The 23,812-nt window shown below is 35.7% G+C and overlaps 1 pseudogene; it reads left to right on the plus strand.

Moving 5' to 3' along the window:
• Positions 1–3,592: 3,592 nt before the first annotated feature.
• Positions 3,593–21,718, plus strand: LOC109103153 (annotated as a pseudogene).
• Positions 21,719–23,812: the final 2,094 nt, after the last annotated feature.

Genomic DNA, 23,812 nt, shown 5'->3' on the forward strand with positions numbered 1-23,812 from the left:
GATTGCAAGTCCTAACACTCTAACCATTAGGCCACAACTTCCCACATTCAGTGTTCTCTCTCTCTCTCTCTCTCCTCTCTCTCTCTCTCTATCTCACTGTATACAAACATGCGCACATATGTTATATATTCTCATGAGTTCAGATGTTTCAGACCAGGATGGGGGCTATAGGCCGAAGGTATTTGAGTCTCGGTCTTGTCCTTCTGCTCAGAGTTGAGGTATCCTTGGCCAAGTCGTGAGCCTTAATATGTCCAGAACTTCCTGGCCATACTTTCCATTTTTATTAGCGTATATTTATTGGCTTGTGGTACCAAGCATATGTAACCCATATCTCATTGGATAAACTAAAACACCAACCCTTGCAATGCAGCCTATATAATGTGTGAATGTAATAATAAACTTTGAAGAAGTTTGTGAACAGACAAAATGGCTTCATGTTCATACTTCTTTCCATGAGCTCATGCAAGGACTGAGAATGGTCGGAGGGCATTGAAAGATAAAGACAACGATTTATGTTATTTAACAGCTGGGGATCGCGAGGATTGGAATTGAGAGACCGCTGGTGAAGAGTAGCAATTTTTTGTTTTTGTTTCTCTGATCACAAATGCAAACATGGTTTTTATTGTTTACGTGTGGTGCAATGCAACGCAACACTTAAACAACACAAATATAAGTCATTAGAATCAGTAAAATATATCCCCCACTGGATGCAACTAATGGCTCGTTTGTAATGGGGTTTTTTTGTTTTTGGTCTGGTCATGCTAGTATGTTTGATGGGACACGCATCACAGTATGGTACGGTGCATAACATTTTTCCGTCACACGCTTGAGGTATTCGACAAATAAACAACGACTACATGATAGCTGGCCCAATCAGAGCACACCTTGCTTTTCAGAACGATGAGCTTTGTAAAAAAATGACGCGTTTCAGAAAGGCGGGGCATAGAGGAGAAACAATAATGTACAGTATGTGGAAAATAATGTGTTTTTTTTTTAACCTTAAACTCCATAAACACATTTCATTACACCAAATACACCAAATAATGTTCTTTTTAGCAACATCATATGATAAACACATTTCATTACACCAACTTCACTAAAATTTGCTGTATGTAGGATTGACGACCAAGTTGTAGAACTAGGTATTGCAATCCAAGGGTTTTTTTCACCCGGCCCCTCCTCTTCAGACTTGATGCACACGCAGGTTGCCAGATTGACGATACAAACAGAAATTAGGGACACTTGACGATAAATGAAAAACTGAAATATGCTGTGTTTTCCGCCAACTGGCAACCCGAGCGGCATTCTATGGGACAGTCTCAAGCAGTCTATGGGACAGTGTCAAGCCTACCGGTTTTCATCCAAAAAATCCTTAAATTGTGTTCCGAAGATGAACGAAGCTTTACGGATTTGGAAACAAAAAGGTGGGTAAGTGATAATGGACAAAATTTTCATTTTGCGGTGGAGTAAACCTTTAATGAAAAGTCTGTGACATAGATTGGTTAAGATTTCTCAGTGGTAGTGTTAAAAACACCTTTTTAACCCCTGTCAAAAACAGCTCTTTTCAGAGCACAGCAGGTTTGTAACCTTTTTACTTTTAAAATGGTAATGACTCTCCTGACCCTGCCCCTCTCTTCCGAGGCGCTTTCAGGAGAGAGGTTTACTGTTAGGCCATTTAAGTTTCAGCATTCATCGTGGAAACTTGCTTATTTGCACGGTATTAGGCAAAGCGCCATGTGCTAAGCATTACACTCACTTTTTCTGATTGGTGAAGCTGGACCACGAAAGGATGTCACGCGCAAATAGAATGGCATTTACGCTAGATCAGGGGCGCATTCCCTTGTCTAGGGTTAGAACCACCAGTCCCAGTTCGGGTACTGAACACTACGGTCAATCAAACCAAGTCGTGGGGAACGGGGCCTGTCTTGGTGACATCACAAAAGACAGGGTCTGAGATCGGCTCGATTTGAGAAAGGCCGGTAAAGGATTTTGAGGTGAGATTAAAAATAACACTGGGTGGTATGGTTCTCATTACAGGGTGTTGTGTAGTACCACAACTGCCCACACACATTTCAGTCACAAAGCCTTGTTAAAAGTGTGTGTATCGAAATCCCGATGACCCCTTGTAATGATGGAGTTGTTTCTATACAAATACGCAACTTGCAACACTTCATGAGATCGTAATTGATGGAACTGGAGTCATTGTGGATTACTTCTGCGGATTATGTGATGTTTTGGATCCATATTTTTGTCTTTCTTCATTCTGACGGCCACCCATTCACGGGCAGAGGATCCTTGGTTGTAGCAAGCGATGTAATATTCAAATGTCTCCAAATCTCGTTCTGATTGAAAAAAATACTCATCTACTATCTTTGATGACCTGAGGTGATGGTAGAACGCCAGCAAATTTTCAAACTAATCCTTTGCTTTTCTACATGCATATAATGTGCTGACAACTATTTGGCACTAAGTTACAGTGCTGTGAAGAGACTGAAGAGAACTTTTTGTTGAGAGGGCAAGTTTCTTAAAATGATTATTGCTTGACTTTCGGTTGGCAAAAAAAAAAAAAAAAAAAATTCAAAGAACAGAAACCGAAACAAAACGCTCAACAAGATTCTTGTGTGGACTGTTGTATGACCAAAAGTAGGGTTTACTGTGTTTGCCAACAGGAAGAAAAAGCTTATAAAAAATTTCTTAACATGAACTCTGTAAGGTTTTTGACGTGTGGTATATCAATACTTCTTCACACAGAGATAAAACATGCTGATTAGTGTTTCTTAACTGGCCAGCAAGGGGTGCTCATACCTGCAGTGCCTTCACTTCATCCTGATGAGATGATGCTCTAGACGTAGATAGAGACACATCGACTAAGGTTCCGTGTTGCAGTGCCCCTGCTCAGAGAAGAGAGGAACAAAAGGCGGTTGCGTCTTACATAGACCAATTCCAGCTTTTGCCAGCCATAGGCCCATGTGCTGCTCTATTAATTCATCTATTGATTATTAACAAGTCATGTGACGTCACCAAGGTCTGATAGGGTTTTCTTACTATAGGTAGCTTCACTGTTTGTTAGGGCTTGGCAATCCCTTTTATGTAATACAGGTTGAGTCTATGTATACAACTGTACGTCTTACAAGGGTTTCATGTTTTGACTAAGCCATTTGATCAAGAGAACTTTAATAAACCTTGATGACTTTTGAATTAATATGCAATGGTAAGGAATTGTTGATTGTGTGTGATGGCAAGTGTACTGGTTAGTGGCAATTTGAACTTTTTGGGGAAAAACCTTGGACTTAAACTTAATGAAAAAAAAAATAACTTTGTTTTAAAATAGCTTTGTTTTCATGCTTGGTTTAATGGCCAATAAACTTTATTAACATGCTCGGTGGATAGTCCGTAAACCTAACAGTGAAGGATGTGGAGCAGAACTAGGGACATGAACGAAGCGGTTCGAGTGACTCTGAATCACACCAGAAGAAAAAAGAGTCAAGTTGTCGGCTCCCGTGGGGGAAGATGCCATAATCCTGCGGCGGAGGCATGCGACGCAGAGGTGGCCAGAACAACAAATGCAGATGCCATAGTGTAGACCGAAACAATGCGACAGGAAGACGGAGGACAGCCTGATCGTCCGGGCAATGGCCAAACCAAGTGTTGCACTTGCCCCTCCAAGACATTTCAAAACTACAAGCACCTGGTGAAGAGTGGAGTAACAGCTCAAAGCAGGAACGGGCAAACGGGGCAGGCCAGGAGATGAGATCCTGTATGGTAAAGCAGCTGGTGGACAAACAAGAGCTCACTGCGACATTTGATATTGAATTGCGGAAATAAAGATGCGGAAGGAGAGGAATTTTGGGTAGGGGCCATGAAGAAACCTGCAACATCAATGGAACCTTTCATTCCACAAAAGGGTTCGTTAGATTATTGACACTTTCCTTCACACTACGAAGATGTTTTTTTAAGGACTGTTCACTGAAAGGTTCCTGATGCCGACCCTTTTGGAAACCTTAGTTTTAAAGAGCAACAAGAGCAAGAATTTACCTTAGTTTCAAGACACACTACAACAGAAATAAATCTCTAGCTCCATGATTGATGGATGTCCCATTAGTGATAAAAAGATGATGAACTTACAGAAAGTCCAGTTAAGAAAAAGAGTTCCATGATGTCAAACTGTCTGCCAGTTTCTGAGATGATTTATTCCAGTTGTTGAAAGATGAGGCAGGGAAGAAAAATGAATAGACTGGCAATTATGTGATAAATGCCAATATGCCACACCGTTACATATAAATATATGTGTCAAAATACATGCCAACCATTTTTTTAATAGTACTTTTTAGTCAAGAAATTTGTCTTATCATCCTTTAAACATAAACAGAATGACCAAATTTCACGATAGCTTGAGGTGTTGGGTCCTTGGCAGTGTGGCAACCAATTGTGGTGAAAAAAACCAAACACAACCATAATACTAAGGTCTTGATTGACATCCTGTTCTTCAAGGAAACCCAACTTTTCGATAATTGTGCCATTTAGGTAGATCTTCGATACGGTAATATTGGAATGTCTTGCGGTTGAAACATAAACCAAGCCTAATATTGGTATTTCTCTGTAGAGTACCAGTGCTGGTGTATGTCAACAATGCTCATCATCTGATGTCATTTGAGACAATCATGAATGTAGGTGCCGGCCGTCCTCTGGCCCTTCACACTCTGCTCCTGTTCTTCATTCTTTTGTGCAGTTACTCTCACTCATTCACGGGGGCTCTTGTATCTTAAAGCCCGCCCTCCCACCCCAGCCTCATGACACTAGTTGAAACTGAACAGTCGGGATTTGTGGCTGCAATGAATCTATTGACATTCTGTTCTTGATCATAAAAGGCCTGTTTGCTATTGTTGTATTGTGTATTAAGGTTCCTTAAAAGTTTTTTCATAATGGCGTTTTGTTACATAGTCTATTTAGGTTTGTAGTCTTTTACTGCAGCTTGGCATGTGCAACTACATGGCTCTTGCTTGTTTTGCAATACTAACCATATGCCATAACAGACAGTCGCAAATGGCGTCGATTTTTTTTCACTTACAACAGGTCATCCTGAACTTGAGTTCAGTTGAGTTCAGTACACATAGAATCAAATATTGTCACAGTTGTGGGGGAATATAGCTTTAGTAAGGTCCACCTGCTCGGTGTAAGGGGGGAGGCCGACACACGTGAACCAGGAGTTTGTTTGGTGTCTGTTGCTTTCTTTCATGTATCTGGTTGAATTGTGTGTAATAAAACGATAGATTCGCATTGCAGTTTGTGTTAAGCACATAGCAGCCCTTGGCCATGCTCTGGGGCACTCTGAGATAGTAGGCAATGAAATACACACCAAGCTGGTAACACTTGCCCTGGCACTCAACGCCTAAGATTTCATTCGTGTCCTACAGGTCTAGACAATATGACTAACTTAAAAAAAAAAAATACTATATATATATATATATTATATATATATAGGGTATTAACTATATATTATATATATCTTTTCTCTATAACTATATATCTCTATATATCATATAGATTATATATTATCTTATTTTTATTATATTTTTTCCCTCAAAATAGATGAATTTAGTGGGTTAAGTGAGTTAATTTAGAGTGTTCCCATACAGTTTGTGTTCTATTAACCATGTAATGATGGTCCATTTTAAATTAGAAATTTATGCAAAGCTTGATTTGGGTAATATTTAACAGACTTCTGCACTATTAATACAACATAAATAAATGGGTGTTGAAAAAATTTTTTTGTGAAAACAAAGTATAAAGCTTTGAAAGAGAATTAAATACTTTTATTCAGCAAGGATACATCAAAATTCATCTAGTTAGATGACTTTTCCAGTGATAAAATATAAGCAATTGTTGGAAAATGATGACAATCTCTGTTGTGCAAAATCATTGTTGAACCTACAACATACTTTATTTTTGAACATCACGGCTAGAAAAAAAAAAAAAAATGACTTTTTTCCAAAACATTGCTTATTTATCCTCTTATTTATTTTCAAAACCTGCGCTTTTCAGGCACATAGATCACTTTACATTTGTATTTACATTTGTAAATTTGGTAAGGCCCATAATTATTTTTAAATAACCATTATTTTAAATTGCAATATTGTTATAATCTGTTATATTGTGTGGTTGCAGTAAAAATGTGTGTGTTAGAAACACAATCCAAATATCCAAATATAATACATTTAATACTATATATATATATATATATATATATATATATACATATATATATATATATAATATATAATATATATTATATACTGCTTATATTCTATGTTTCTAGATTGTCCGCCTTTATGTTATGTATGTTAGTATGATTATTGTAAGAAATTTATAAATACGGAAAATATAAGCCAAAACTTTGCGACAAGACAGTTTTTGAACTTGTCCAAAATTTTTGAACATCTTATAAAAGAGGAATTACTTCATTACTAAATCTTGCCTTGGTCTCTTATTTTTCAAAACTGCATTTTCAGCCTATAGTCACTAAATGAACCCCCGCATCTTCAGTTGAAGAAACGTAACTCTCGACCCAGCGTTGTTTGGTTGATATTTGCCTCCTAGTAAGGCACACAGAAGCAGTGCGGTTCCATGAGGGCGAGGCCGAGGAACAGACGGGGGCGGGGGGAGCAGGAGCAGCCGTGTCCCAATTTTTTTTTGGATTTTTTTCTTCAGATGAACAGACAACAAGTGGATAGAGTGGGATCACACGGCTCGTGAAAATATTTGTGAGTATTCATATCAAAACTTAACGTTGGGGGGGGGGGGGTGGGGGGTGGGCAACGCATTGTATTTAGGGAAAGACCCCGGGAGGCAGGGGGGCCGGCGAGGCCCGAGGCGGGGGGCCACGGGGGGGGGACCAACACGACCCATTTTTTTTTTTGATAATAGTAATAAACTAACTAATAGGGGTGGGGGGGGTACGGGGGGGGGGGGGAAGACATTATTTTATTTATGGTAAAAAAAAACAAAAAAAAAAAAACTTTATTGTTAAAAAAAATCAAGACGGGAAGGGAAGACGGGCACAGGAACAAGGATGACAGAAAACAAGGAGGGGTTCAGTGTTAGGAGCCACCAATAATTATTTTTTTTTTTATTTTTTTTACAAAAAAAACAAATTTTTTTTTTTCGCTTCGAAAAGATCAAAACACAAAAACAGAAAATCTATTTTTTAAATATGGCAATATGTTATATTCTGTTATAATTGTGTTTTGCCTACAAATGTGTGTGTAAACCACACATCCAATGCCCCAATATATACATTTAATACTATTAATATATATAAATATAAATATATATATATATTATATACTTTATATATATATTATATATATCTAATTATTACTGCTGCCTATTCCTATTTTCTATATTGTCCTATTTTAATGTTAGTATGTTATTATTATAATTATTGTCGAAAGTTTTTATAAATACGGAAATACAATGCAAAACTTTGCGGACAAATACATTTTTTGAACTTCCAAATTTTTGAATCAATCATTATAAAAAGATGAATTACTTCATTACGAAATCTTGCCTTGTATTCTATTAAATTTTTCAAAACTGCCATTTTTCAGCCTATAGGTCCCTAATATGAAAACCCACAGCAATCTTCAGTTGAAGAAACGAATCCGTCTCGGATGCCCAGAGGTTGTTTTGTGGTATGTGCCCTCCTATAACGTGCACACAGTGCAGAAAAGGTGTCTCCGCAGAAATGAGTTTGTGTGACCTGGCTCGCCCCTCTGCCCTCTTTATGTTACTCTCGCAGACTTAGTGCTCCAGGTAAAAAGATGAACAGAGGATAAGACTCCTTTTCATCCCTCATTGTCATGCTCCAACACCTTACATAAAACCTAAGTACTAAACTGGTAAATAAGATGTTCGAGTTGCCTGAGCAAAGCGCTGTAATTGTTTAATCGCTTCTGGTTTGCTTTAAGTCCCAACTTTCAAAAAATTAAAAAAGCTTGGTATTGTGATTTTTAAAGTGATTTTTAAAATGCAGTATTGTCGAGAAAGAGGGGTTTAGACAACACTTCTTAATTTCAAGACCTTATTTCCCTCCATCTGATAGTCCTCAACGGCTCTCGTTTTGTGCTGGTAAAAACACTTTTTCCCCAAAAACCCCACAAGGTAACTTTTTAGAAAAAGTTTAATGTTAACAAAACATTCGTGGAAAAAGAAACTTGTGGTTTTTTAAGAACTCCTCTTCACTGAGGGCTAAATGAAAATTGCTTCTTTGCCACCTTTGAGCCCACACTGTTAGTTTTTTGCATTAGCGAATGCTTTCATGCATTCACTGTTGGCACTGTGTGGGTGTCTCAGTTATGTTTTGTTTCTCAATGTACGAAGGAATATCTGCCCTTCGCATCACAAGGCTTAAGTAAAGTATTTTTCAGCTACTTGTTCCTGTTCCCAGATTAATAAATTCTTTATGGCTTTTGGAAAGCTTGTTTCACTTATGATGACGCCGCGACCTTTGAAGATGCCTCAAGAAATTCCGTAAGAGTCAGCTGTATTTTTGATAATGTTTGAAGCGTTGAAAGTGATTACGATGATAGAAGGAGTACAAGCCGACTGTATTTGTTTGTCAGCTATAACATAACAAAGCTGTCGCTTGCGTTTTTGTTTGCTGATATGGGTGAATTGTTTGCGTAATAATAGAAAGAACTTCGCCTGAGAAAAGGAACAGGATGAGCTCTTCATGGCTTAAGTTGGTAAATGAAGCTCAACGTATGTGCAGGTGTTTCCTCTGAACCCTAATAAAGTGACTAGCGTCGCAGTTGGGCAGTTTCACATGGTGACAATCGATTCTCCAGCAGGCCTACTTTGTGAAACTCCTAAATTTAACCACTGCCGCCCAGAAAGAACTACCTTTATGCAGTAAAGTAAATATAAATCATATTTGGAATGCCCTCTGCTTTTTACTCTCATAATGTTTATTTTATCGAACAGAGCAAGGCATGTATGGGTGCCTCTAGGACACAAGTATCTAAATATATATATGAGGATCTTTGTTCCAATTTGTTTCAAAAAAAAAAACTGTTGCACAACATTTGTTCAAATAAACTTAAACGATTTTAGAAAAGTAAAATATGATTTCAGTTTGTGATTCTCCAGATGGCATGCAAAAAAAGAAACAAAAAAAAAAAAAAAAAAAAAGTTTATTGGTGTGTTTTAGTTGTAAAATTATTGTTTTGATTTGCTTTTATCCAACCGTATTTTTTTTATTTATTATTTTATTATTCAACTTAATTTGGTTCCACAGCACATGCATAAAATAAAAAAAAAAAACAGTGAATAAAATAAAATAAACAGATTTCAGTTTTGGTGATCTCCAAGATGGTGATGTATGTCCACGATGAAATAAAATAAAATAAAATAAATATAAATAAAATAAAATAAAATAAAATAAAATAAAATAAAATAAAAATAAAACAACAGATTTCAGTTTGGGTGATCAGTTGGTGACACACCTTATTGGGGTGTTTTAGATGTAAACTTATTGTTGATCAGTAATTTTGCTCCTGCATCATCAAAAGAAATTGAATTGTACAGGTTGCTACTGGGATATGACAAAAAATCTCCCATTCTCGTTGGATAGAGCAGTTATGGATATATATACTTTGTAACTTTTCATAAGATATGCCTAAACTGAAACTTTAAACTTGTGGAAACTGGTGGTACTAAATTGTGTGGGAACTCAGCTTCCCTTTGTAGTGACATCACCTGAAAACTGCAATGCTGTTGGTTTTATAAAGCAGCCCACCTCAAGCATCCACTGTACAATTATGAGATGATCTCTCAGAAGTTAATAGAAAAGGTTTTTGGACTAGATACTATAAGAGTTTAGAGTATAAGACTGTGCACATTGAAAATGTAAGTACAATTTACGAATATCAATACATATTTAGATTTGCACATTTAATGCATTTTGTTGCAGTATGCAACATTTAAGATAACTTATTTATTTACGAAATGCACTGCAACAATCGGATGCAGGCAAAAAAATAAGATAATTTTAGAGATGGTGCACAAAAATGCAACACCTACCAAAAAAAAAAAGCTCATATTACATTATACAACGGAAACCAATTGATCGTTGCTGTTGTTATCTGTTCTGATAAGCGGCGTGATTAATTAATAGCTTAGTGTTTGCCTTTTCATAACCAGTGGTAGATTCAGGTTGATATTTGCATGTTTTAAATGATTTGACAATATCAATTTTGTTTTAGCTTTTTTTGTTGTAAGGGTGCCTGCATTTTTTCTCATTACAATGCAGTATGGAATGTAGCGGTTGCTATCAGGAGGGTGAACCCGATACATTAATACAGAGGCCTAGTCTTTGGCTATTTGACAGAAACTCGAATGGTTCCTGTTTGGGGTCATCTTATTAAATAGATTTTATATATATCTTGAGTATCAAGATGAAAGATATATGCGATAATATATATATATATTTCATATAATATTTATAACATTTTACGACTTGATAAAGGCTCTTCAATTGTGTTGGGGGGGATTGGGGGGGGGAGTTTGTTTGGTGTTTTTTTGTTTGTTTTTGTTTTTATTTGTGTTGTGTTTTTGTCGTTCATTAAAAAAGTTGCCACTACTTTCTAGGGTATACTTTAAATGTGATTAAATGATTATGAAATTATGTTAAAGTTCTCTGACTGATGTAAGTATACTTTTGCTGCTGCTTGTTTTTTTTTTTTTTGTGTTTGTTTTTATTATTGTATTCTTCAAATGGACCCCCAAAAGAAAAACATGTTACTTGAATGTATACCAGTCATTATTTCAGAAAAGTGGCCTGTCTATTTTGTGCTGGAAACAGAGCGTTAAAGTTTAAAAAAATATGGATTATATGATATTTGAAATCAGGGTAATTATCATTTACTAAAACGGAAACTAAAACCCATAAATAAAAATCATTACAATATGTGAACTAAAACTTAATTGATAAATAAAACTTGCGTTAAACTAAATAAAAAATATTTATTATAATGTCACTAGAATATGTACTGTATTCTCCCTCCAAAACTTTAAAAATACTTTATTAAGTACATTTAAAATATAAAAACTCAATATTAATTCAAAAATATCGAAGAAAAATATTATACGTAGGCTCAATGATACAAAGAGAAACCGGGTTACAATACGTTAGGTAGCATACTAATTAACTAAATAAATATGTTCTTTTGTAAATTTCACATGCACAACAGTGGGGTTTCAGAAATTTATTTATAAAACAGAAGCTCAATTATAAGAATTCAGTCATGGCTGTTCCTTCCACATCCCACATATCTTATGAAGTTTAAAGTGGGATAGAAGGCAGAGGTAATGTTTTGAGGTCATCACATGTTTGCCAGTAAGTTCCTGCTCCAGACTGAGGTTATTACTTCTGAAGACCTCTATGGAAAACCTGCGGACCATTTCAGAAACCCAGGCATCTCCTGTGGAGGTGCTTAAATCTTGAGATGCGAAACCCTTCCCTTACCCTCGTTCTGAAAGAAAGTCTTCACCAGCTGCATAGCTTCCTCTGTTTTTCAGCTTTTTTTAACTCATGCTGTGCTTGTATTGCACAACTGTATTGCCTTTCTTTGCCCTCCCCTGTTTCATATTTACAGTGACCTGTTCATCTGTGAAAGTTGAAAATAAAAATAAAAATCATAACAATGTCCATTCAATGAGAGAACAGTGCCTTAACTGAAAGGAATTTTAATTGTTTGCACAATGACAAATGTAGTAGTCATTTATTAAAGAAAACTCAATACTGATGGTTGTTTGCTTTAAGGTTGTGGAGAGCTGCAGGTGGTTATTTGCAAGCCTGTTCTAACAGAGACAAATGCGTGTGGTGAATCTATGATGAATGGCACAGAACAGGTACATTACTGATTCATTTATTTGGATGATTAAACATTGAGACTTAGCCTTAAGCAAGTAACATTACCGGTGAGAGAATGGGGTGTGGAATCCATGTTGAGACTTTTAAAACAAACAATGTGTTACCGCAAACAGCTCAAGCGTATCAATTTTTCACATTTAAGGACCACGTTGAAGTTCGGTGACTCACAAAATGACTGGAATCACATATCAGACGTGAGTGACTTAGTTATAACTGACCAAACATTTAATTGGGGGTGCAGAAATAAAACCCCTCGGAGTTTCGTTCAAGGATTTTTTTCTAATAATTAATGTAAACAGTTTTTTGTGTTGTTTTTTATTTTTATGATGTATGAGACAGTTAGGCCAATCACATATCACCAAACAATCACACCTCCTAATAAGCACACAGTGTGAACCACAGGCAGCTTTCTTCAGAATTCACTGATGGCCAGCAGCTGTGTCCTGTGCAAGATGCACACAACCATACAAATATATCATTGAGATGTACTGTACTCTTTTATTGCCTCTTCATGGACATGCTTGAAATGAGCTTAAAGTCATAGCAACTTTGTTTAAATGTCATTTAATGGAGAAGAATGTGAAAATTCTGCAGTAAAATCCTGTTAACTGGCTAAATGAATTAGTTACTTTGTGTGCTGTGAAAATAAATGTGTAACACTTTACAATGAAGTTCAATTCATTAACTTTATTTAGTTTGCATTTGGAATCTGAACTTAAGAATGCTTCTTTACTGGATTAATCTTAGCAATGTTTTTTTATAATATCGTTCATAATACATTAGATGCTATTAATTATTTAATATTTCATTTAATTTAACGTTTTAACTTGAAATGTAATCAGTACGATATAGAGATGAATGTTAACCAAATTAAATAAAAGTTAAAAAGTAAGCAAAAATCATTGGTCATGTTAGCTATTATACAAACAAACTGAACTTTATTGGTCTCTAGTGTAACTAGGAAACGTTAAGAAAAGAAGTAATAGTAAAATATATTTGACACCATGTTTTTGATTTGTGATGAAAAATATCTTTCCCACATACGCTTGTGTAATGCATCACAACTGATAATATTTTATTTGCATATTGTGTTTATTATTTATTTGTGTTATTGTATCAAATTATGCTAACCCAAAGACGACAACATACACAGAACTACCACATTTTGCTATAAGTTTGATTGCATAATTGCTGGTTAATAGTATTAATCGTCTGTTTGTTTATGTCTTTTATTGATTTTTTCTGAACATTTCTGGCCGTATGCACATAAACTGGACAGTCACCACTGATAAGCTAACTACTAAATATTGTAGAAACTTAATTTTCTGTAAAGTTGCTTTGCAATGATTTGTATCGTAAAAAATACAAATAAACTTGAATTGAATTGAATTGAATATGTACACTATCTTTCAAATTCGGTTAAGATTTTTTAAAATAAATAATACTTTTATTCAGCAAGTACACATTAAATTGATCATAGGTGACAGGAAAATACATTATTTTCTTTTTAAAGGAATCCTAGAAAAAACAAATGTATCACAGTTTCCACAAAAATATTAACCAGCACAACATTAATACAGTACAATTCTGCAGCTGTGTAGTTCTCATAAAATGTGGATATTTGTGGATGTGGATGTGTAAATGTGGATATTCAATGAAAAATGGTCATTAAGCATAGTTATAATCTGACCAGCTGCTTTATTTGAATAAACTAGGAAGTGGGATTTGTATAATTATATCTGCAAATAAGCTGATTTCAGGTGTCACTCAGGTTTACTAGGTCAACACTATTTACTAATGGCTGAAATTATTCAAGAAGCAAGAGTTTGAGTGATTACTTTCTTGCAGTAGCTTTGTACTTCAGATTAACACAATACAAAAAAAAAAAAAGACGAAAAAGGTCCGAATAAAAGAGGTATCTGTTGAGTGACTGAAACTTTCAACACTTTTCAGCCACACCTTGTTTAACTTGGCACCAGCAAAAAAAAATCTGTACATTTCAAAGGATCTTTAAAGTGTGTTAGAAGCAATTTTTTTGTGCACTTGTCATGAGGTGTGCTCATATCTGCGTTTTTTTTTTTTTTTTTTTTTTTTTTTTTTTTTTTGTTTTTTTGTACATTTTTGTCAGAGTCATCTGCATCCAAGCCATACCAGGGAGTGAGAGTCAAAGACCCAGTGAGTTTGTTTTTGTTTGTTGTTTTTAGGAAATGCTGCCAGAACAACACCCCCCACCACAGTAGGAACTAGAGCACACGTGTGTGCACATACATACTCAATAAGACACATGCTTCTGATTATGAAAACTCTCCCCATTATGTCATTTGTTATTCATTCAAGTCCTAGCTTGTTTGTTTCTTTTTTTTCTTCTTCATCTAATCCATCCAATGCACAATGGTGATATCCAAAAATGAGACTGTAAAAGATTACTTATGAAATAAAAGAGGACCTCGGGCTTTAAAGATTGCTAATTGTTTGGTTTGTGTCACTTAAGGCACCAAAAAAATGTTGCTCTAAACTTGTAGGAGTTTCTTTCTTCTGTGGAACACAAAAAAATAAATTATGAAGAATGATGAATGATCAAAGAGTCTTGGTTCTTCCATTGTATGGGCAAAAAAAAAGGAAGAATATCGTCTTTTACGTTCTACAGAAGAATTAAAGCAGCAGCAAAGGTTGGGAATGACATGAAGGCGAGTAAATGATAACAGAATTTTCATTTTTGGGTGAACTATCCCTTTAATTGCAATTGTTAATATGACCAATAAGGGAGCCCAGGAGAAATGAAAACTCTTAAATTGGTTATAAGATTTGCAAAATATTGCATGGGACATGTTGAGATGAGCTCACTTTTAAAAGTCATAGCAACACTGTTTAAATGTCATTTTAATGGAGGAGAAGGTTACAATTTCACAATAAAATGCTATTTATTGGCTAACTCTAAGTTACCATACAGTGAAAAAATGTTTTTTAACACTTAACGATACAAGACGAGAGAGAACAGTGTATGAGTGTGTGTGCTTGTGCTGAATCAATCAGTCAGTCATGATTTATTTACAGTATATAGCCCCTATTACTATATATACTATATCAAAGTGCTTTTCCAGGCAAAAACAAGCGACTAACACTAGGTTTTGAAAATAAATTAAATCAGATGCATGCGATGATGCATATATAACCAGGGTTCCACTGGTCCTTGAAATTCTTGAAAGTTTATGAATCTGAAAAAAAAAAAAAAAAAATTTCAAGGCCCTAGAAAGTTTTGGAAAATAAACATACATAGATACAGGTCCTTGAAAGTGCTTAAATTTATTTTGTGCAAGAAGATTTCTGGAAAATCCATATCATTCACTTTGGTCCACTAATGTGTTATTTTGCCAACACTTTGTGGCCTATGCACACTAGCTTGCTTGATTTATGTTAGTTACGCGCATTTTTGCGTTACTGTGTTTCCGCCGTGAGATACTTTGTGTTGTACATTGCCATGATGTTCACATATGCACAAAACTACTACAATGGTACCTCAACGTTTCACAGACACACAGTGTGATTTATTGATTTAATTTTATTTGATTTTTTAATTTCCTGATAATTTACTCACCCCCATGTCATCCAAGATGTTTATGTCTTTCTTTCTTCAGTCGATTCAAAATTACAGTTTCAGTGCAGCTTCAAAATATAATCACATTGAAAAGGTCACGCTTGACATAGAAAGAAAGTACCGATTCAGTCAGTGTTTACAAAAGTGGAGAAGGAGGACCGTTCAAAAGTGGTATGTTCGATGACACATATTCCAATTTTTTTGTAAACAATGTTTGACTTCGTCTTTGCACGTTTGACTTGTAAACTTTTCTTCTTTACTTCTGTCTGCATCATGTGTGACCTTTTCCATGTGATTACATATTACGTGAAGTCATGGACACACATCGCAGAGAAGTGCAAGGACGGCATTTCTGTTCATAAAGCATATACAGTTTTTATTTTTAGAAAATAACAGATCGTTTCGCTAGATAAGACCCTGATTCCTCGTCTGGTATCGTGTAGAGCCCTTTGAAGCTGCACTGAAACTGTAATTTTGACCTTCAACCATTTGGTAGCCATTGAAGTCCACGATTAGGAGTATAATCCTGGAATATGTTCATTAAAAACCTTAATTTCTTTTTGACTGAAAAAAAAGAAAGACGTAAACATCTTGGATGACATGGGGGTGAGTAAATTATCAGGAAATTTTAATTTGAAAGTGAACTAATCATTTAATGTTGAATTTCTTTGCTTGTTAAGATAATGTTAACCCATGAATCAAGATAAAACTTAAAAGCATATTCATATGTCTTAAAACTTTGGTTGCATGAGCCTAAGCTCTTTCAATAAAATCCACGCAAAAGTTAAAATCAGATCATTTTAGAATACAGAATAGGATGCACCCAATATTCTTCAGTTTTATGCAAAACAGAAATACGACAAATAGAATATCAGATCTCTGTCATATGGCCAAAAGTAAATGCAAAAACAAAAGCTTTTTTTGCATAGTTGTGTTTGACACTTGAAAACTGTAACAATGTATCTTACAAGGTAACACAATGTAACCCTGCTCTCACTTGAAATGTGTCCCCACATTAAGTCCTTGAATTTGAGGGTATTGGACCTGGAAAGTCCCTGAAAGGTCCTTGAATTTGAAGTTAACCAAAGTGTGGGAACCTTGTACAACATTAACACTGAAAAGTTACAATGTATAGTATAAGTGCTGCAAATGATGTTGTTGAATGCTTCTGTTTTAAACAGTGTTTGTTTTATTTGTATGTAGTTAATTCTGTTCTGAGTGCAAGAAAAAATGCACAAAAAAAAACCCAAAAAAGGCCTCGAACACTAGATGCTCTATTCTTTTCTATTATATTTGTTTTCCTTTCATTAATTATATAATTAAAAAAAAAAAAACTGGATATGTGTACTGCGTTAAGCTAACTGAGACTTGTTATAGCACTTGCATATCATTGCTCTCTTGCTGATTTTGATTGCTTCCATTTTCCTCATTAAGCATATTTGTACATAAAAAATAGTTCTTTTAATTTAACTTTAATGAAATGTTATATATCTTGAAATGTTAAAAATGTACCAGTATATACAGAAATTAATGTTAAAAGATTAGTTATGAAAGAAAAGAGGACCTTGGGTTTTAAACATGGCTAATTGTTTGCTGATTGTGTCACTTAAGAAATAGTTCACCCAAAAAAACAATTCTGTCATCATTTAATCCCCCTCATGTCATTTCAAACCTGTAGGACTTTCTCAAAATATCTTCTTTTACGTTCCACAGAAGAAATAAAGTACAGGTTTGGAATGACATGAAGGTGAGTAAATGATGGCAGAACTTTAATTTTGGGTGAACCATCCCTTTAACTGGAGTTGTTAAAATGACAAACACAAGTCAGGTCAGTGCATGGCACTTACTAATAACTGGCTGGAGCCCAGGAGGACTGAAAACTCTCAAAAAATGATTATTGGATTGCCAAGTATTGCAAAATACTGCATGGACATGTTGAGATGAGCTCACTTTAAAAATCATAGCAACATTGTTTAAATTTCATTTTAATGGAGGAGAAGATTACAATTTCACAATAAAATCCTGTTAACTATATCTCAAATTGATTATAGGATTGTGAAATACTGCAAAATCAATGTCAGCTTTATTTTTTCCAGGCATTACTGAGTGCAGAAAGGCAGGCTCTCCAAACTCCAAGGGGATTTTGGTCTTATATAGTCCAGGTGTTTTTCCGTGACAGTTAAACTATTCCCCCATACAGCCGGAGGGGATGGGCATAGGGCCTATGCAAATCCGGTTGCGGATCTGCCAAGAGGCTTGCCTACCAACCTTTTAATTATTCTTGACAACACATAAAAACATATACACACACACACTCAACAGCCTCCTTCTCACATTGAAATCACATAATGGGTCGAACTCTGTTAAATGCCTTTAGCAAACTGTAAAAAAGCATGAGATCTTATGAAGCCTCTTTAAGGCTCTTCTAATGCCATCCTGATTGTTTACAAATGCTCTTTTAAGCTATTCTGCAGAAGCTGATGACACTTGAGTTAGTTATTGCTTCCCAAGTGGCATTACATATTATGGCAATAAGTGAAACCACGTAAGAACTAGACCTGCTTAAGTGCTAACCAGGTTATCTGTAAGCCAGCCCCTCCATGTGCTCTCTGCCATTTCAATCAACACCTCTCTTGGTTTGGAGATGTGTTTTTAAATAGAACTGCCATTGTTGGCTTGGGGGCCAAACACAGCAAACTACTTAATCCAAACGACCAGGTCTTAAACACAAAAGTCCCTTTAAGTGGAATTTAAGTGGAACGACTTGTCCTGACATGTAAATCATTTTACAAAGGTATCCCATTGTGCTACACCTTAATTGTTTTTGATCTGTTGTGTAACAAGTAATGTATAGCCAGCTTGTCATTGTTATTGTTAAATAAACTGTGGTGAAGACAACTGGCTGCACATTATCCTGCCAGAATGTTGTTAAAATAACTACATAAATGGACATAAAATATAGATTTATTCTGAAATTATTTCATTAACATACTTGTATATTAGTTTAAAGCATCCACAGAGCAAAACAGTCCATTACAGTGTAGAAATTGGCCTAGCAAAGAGACAAGCACTGCAGTAATATTATAACTTTCAACAGACTAGTTAACTAAAATATATAGCTACAATGTAACCTTTCCTCCTCTATTTTAAGTGTCTCTCATCTCTTTTTGTCTCTTACTAGTTTGTTGCTGTTTCAGTGTATTCTTGTAAACTCCTGAGTTTCTTCTATTCAAATGTGCTCACCATAAAAGGAATACTTACATTTTTAAGTACATTTTTAACCAGACAGTACTCAATGAGATCCCAGTCCTGATTGTACGAGGTTAGATCCTTTATTGAATCCTAATGATAGAATACTTTCAATATTTGTCTCTATAAAAGAACAAGAATAATGTTAATTTTTAATAACAGATATGAAGTGTAAGCAGTGTACAAAATGAACCCTTTCCAAGCAGTTTCCTTTCCACTTGTTTTTTTTCAGAAAACAAGTGTTAACTTTCCCTGCCAGCATTTTTGAAAAAAGTTGCCGGCCACCGCCAGCGATTTTGATGATTTTCACTCAGATTTGATGGCCTCCAGTATATTTTAGTGTATGAATATTTGAATATGCAATACACCAAAATAAAGAACAGAGCCTTTACTTAAAAAAAAACAAAAAAAAAAAAAAAAAAAAACTCAATTTTATTATAGCTTAAAGCTTTCTTTTTGAATATAGGTAGGTTTCACAAAAAATTATAGTTTTAAGCAAAAAGGTTTTTATTTTAGATTTTTGTTTTATTTTTGATTTTGATAATATTCAGTACGATTACCAAAGCATACAGTAAATCCAGTAAATCACTTCCATCAACACCTCCAAAGCTTGCATATACCACTCCCTGGATCAACATTTTACTCCATAACATTATGCAGTTTTCATTTATATGCTGTCTATTGCTGATGATCGCATTATTCGCTCGTTTCTCCTTCCCGTTCAGAATGTTTTTGTTCGGGAGGTTTTGTAATCGTTCAGAAGATGTTATAGCGCCCCCAAGTGTATAACAGTGAAAACACGAAAAGCCGTAAAAACTCGTCTTTGGCGGGATGCGTTGTCTTCTAAAAGACGAGATAACTCGTCAATGGCGGGGAAAGAGTTTTAATATCTTAAATCATTTTGCTTCTCAAGTAAATGTATCTTGATTCACGAATATTTAGAAAATTAAATTATATGTTTTATTTGTACTTTTTCTAGTTGATGGTTCCCAACAACACTCTGCCACCATACACACATGCTGGTAAGTAACATATGAACTTTCTTTTTTAATTGATTAATTCAAATCCTTTTCATGCATTTTTTTCCGCTGAAAGGGTCTTCTAGCTTCGTAGAAGTCAACCAGAGTGGCCTTAATGATTCATTAGTGGATGTCAGTGGGCTTTGCACAGGATGGATTGCCCAGACCACCAGCACATCTGCTCTTCAACCTCTGAGTCACTGGACTCCTCCAGACCAACACCACGACCCTGCCATCCCTTCCCACACGGATATGTACGTCCAGCCGATCTGTCCCAGTTACACTGTGGTGGGCCCTTCCCCTATGCTGACGTTACACACACCTCTCTTCACCAACTTTGCGGTGAGCCACAGACTGATGGTAAGCCACTGCTATTGTTTCATGTCTGAAGATGTTAACTAGTCCCATATCTGGTTCCCTATTAGACCATGAGCACTTCCAGCTCAGCCCTGCCTCAGGTGGAGGTCCCGGACTCCTCCTTCACATACATCCCTTGGGCTCAGCCTCTATCCACTATCTCCGGCTCCGTTGTGCAGGCCCCCTCGATGTCAGCGGCCCTGTCAGCCCCCCAGCTCTTCCCAGTACCTCTGACCTTTCCAGTACTCTCACCAGAACCTCAGCCTCAGCAGGTGGAGACACCCCCGGCCTCTGAGGGCACTCTGGCCCTTGAGAAACTGCTGGAAGAAGATGAGTGCCAAAAAGAACCCTACATCTGCAGCTCCTCGCTGTTTTCAGAAGATCTTTAAGATATTTGCATTAGCACTCTTTTTGTGCAGCTTCTTAATATGTAGAATTTGCTAGGGTGTTACAGATATTGAACGTTTAATATATCATGATGGCAGCTCTCATGAAAAATTTTATTTAGAAGAAATATCTGGAAGCTACTGTAAAGAGATACACTCTGGTTCCATGAAGAACCTTTAAGAAACTCCATGGATCCTTTCCATTATACAAAACGTTCTTTACAAAATAATAAATAAATAAAATAAAATAAATGTATGTTAAATGAAAGGTTCTTTGGGGAACCAAAATTGTGGTTCTGTGGAATAGCTGCAGCCCTTTTGGAACTTTTATTTTTAAGTTCAGTCAGTTCAAGCCAATTTTATTTATATATATTTATTTATATATAGAGATTGTTTCAAAGCAGTTTCACAATATTAATCAGGAAACAGAACCAAGAGAATCAATGACACAAACCATCAAATATAATCCAACTTATGCTGTAAAATGTTTCTAACAAATCAATATTGTCATTATTCAGCTCCAGTCTGTTCAGTGTTGATTCAGTTCAGTTCAAAAATTGTGTAAAGTTCATGAATTATAAAACAAGTTCAATTCAAGAAAAAGAAAAAAGAACAGCTGAAGCAATTCAATTCAGTTCAGTGTTGATACAATTCAGTTATCAAAAGAAGTCATCAAAAGTCATCAAAACAAATTTTGTTCAGCTATAAAGCATCTCTTTAGAGGACAATAGTGTCATTATTCAGCTCAAATATATTCAAGTTTTATTCTCATCCAATAGTGACAGTGCTGTCAAATCAATAATATCAATGAATATGGAGAGCTTAGATTAATGTCAGTTTAACTGGATTGTGTACCTGCAATTAAAAAAACAAAAAAAAAAAAAAAAACATTTGATTTCAACTCATACAATTCATTAAAATGTCAGTTGGAATTAGAAAGCCAGAAGTATTCTGAAAGTTGGAGAAATCCCCTGTGGATGTTATCATTTTATCTACCCACCCGTGTCCTTAACCTGCAGGCTTAGTTGTCTGTCAAGTTAACACCTTTCCTAATGAGATGTTTGAATAAGGGTCTACTCTGCACATGCTCTTCCATCAAATCTGCTTCTTTAGAACTTCTGTACATGACATAGCCTCGTCAAACGGGTATGACAATAAAACGAATGTGCATTTGCAAGAATTTTAGTGTGTGTGATTTTGTTTGTGATGGTGGGGCTGTGTATGTGTGAGAATGTGACTGTTTTTCAATTGCTTCCATGTGGTTCTCATAAACAGTGTTTGCCAAACAAAATAGTTTTTATTTTGTGTTGCCAACAATTACTTCACTAATTCAACACAGAGTCAGCAAAGATGATTAGTCAGGATCTAAGCCAAACACAATCCGCCCACTAACAATAACTTGGGAATGGCTTACAGTGGGTACGGAAAGTATTCAGACCCCCTTAAATTTTTCACTCTTTGTTATATTGCAGCTATTTTCTAAAATCATATAAGTTCATTTTTTTTTCCTCATTAATGTACACACAGCACCTCATATTGACAGAAAAACTGAGAATTGTTGACATTTTTGCAGATTTATTAAAAAAGAAAAACTGAAATATCACATGGCCTAAGTATTCAGACCCTTTGCTGTGACACTCATATATTTAACTCAGGTGCTGTCCATTTCTTCTGATCATCCTTGAGATGGTTCTACACCTTCATTTGAGTCCAGCTGTGTTTGATTATACTGATTGGACTTGATTAGGAAAGCCACACACTTGTCTATATAAGACCTTACAGCTCACTGTGCATGTCAGAGCAAATGAGAATCATGAGGTCAAAGGAACTGCCTGAAGAGCTCAGAGACAGAATTGTGGCAAGGCATAGATCTGGCCAACGTTACAAAAAAAATTCTGCTGCACTTAGGGTTCCTAAGAGCACAGTGGCCTCCATAATCCTTAAATGGAAGATGTTTGGGATGACCAGAACCCTTCCTAGAGCTGGCCGTCCGGCCAAACTGAGCTATCGGGGGAGAAGAGCCTTGGTGAGAGAAATAAAGAAGAACCCAAAGATCACTGTGGCTGAGCTCCAGAGATGCAGTCGGGAGATGGGAGAAAGTTGTAGAAAGTCAACCATCACTGCAGCCCTCCACCAGTCGGGGCTTTATGGCAGAGTGGCCTGACGGAAGCCCCTCCTCAGTGCAAAAGTGAGCAGTGAGCAATAAAAAAAAGTGAGCAATAAAAAAAAATAAAAAATATGAACCCAGTAAAATACAGTGATGGAAGGCTGCTCCACAGTCTCTCCATCACATATTGTTCTCCTGTGTTTTACATTTACATTTACATTTAATCATTTAGCAGATGCTTTTATCCAAAGCGATTTACAAATGAGAACAATAGAAGCAATCAGAACAATAAGAGAACAACAACAGTATACAAGTGCCATGACAAGTCTCGGTTAGTCTAGTTCAGAACACGTAGCCAGGTTTTTTGTTTGTTTGTTTGTTTGTTTTTTTATGAATATGCTAGACAAGAAAAGAAAAGGTAAGTACTAGTATTAGTTGGTTAAGTGCTGGCGAAAAAGATGAGACTTTAGATGTTTTTTGAAAATGAGTAAAGACTCAGCTGTTTGTATTGAGATTGGGAGGTCATTCCACCAGCTGGGCACAGTCCAGGAAAAGGTCTGCGAGAGTGATTTTGAACCTCTTTGGGATGGCACCACAAGGCGTCGTTTTATAACTGATCATGAAGCATCTAATTTTAATATAAGCACATTCAAATCACATGGCGGAGATTTGAAATTTACAACAGAGCGAAAGATTTTCAGTGATTCAAGTTTTTGGTCTGCTCCTCGTAGTGGCTTCAGAAAATTTGAAATATAGCTTGTCTTTTTTGAGCATGAACACCCAGGTCATCATTCACCTTCATTGTATGAAAAAGAGCGGCAAACATCCCAGCAAGCAATTTTGTGTTTGAAAGACATCTATTAGCCATCTAAACACAGCCCAGACGTCTAGGCTCAAAACAAGACTAAATTTGGGCTGTCAGTGAAAATTTAATAGACTTCTAACTATAGCCCAAGAATAGACTAGATATCAAATAGACAGCTAATGAATGCCTACATATACAGTATACATCTAATAGACAACAAAATGGCAATCCATCCAAACAAATTAAATATACAGCATTTATTAAGAAAAATAACATTTTTAAAAACTTGGACAACTTAATACAATACAAAATGATACAAATAAAATAGAATTAATGACAAAATAAAATATTATAAATACAAT

Source organism: Cyprinus carpio, unplaced genomic scaffold (genome assembly GCF_018340385.1).
Source record: "Cyprinus carpio isolate SPL01 unplaced genomic scaffold, ASM1834038v1 S000006701, whole genome shotgun sequence".
NCBI classification, from domain to species: domain Eukaryota; kingdom Metazoa; phylum Chordata; class Actinopteri; order Cypriniformes; family Cyprinidae; genus Cyprinus; species Cyprinus carpio.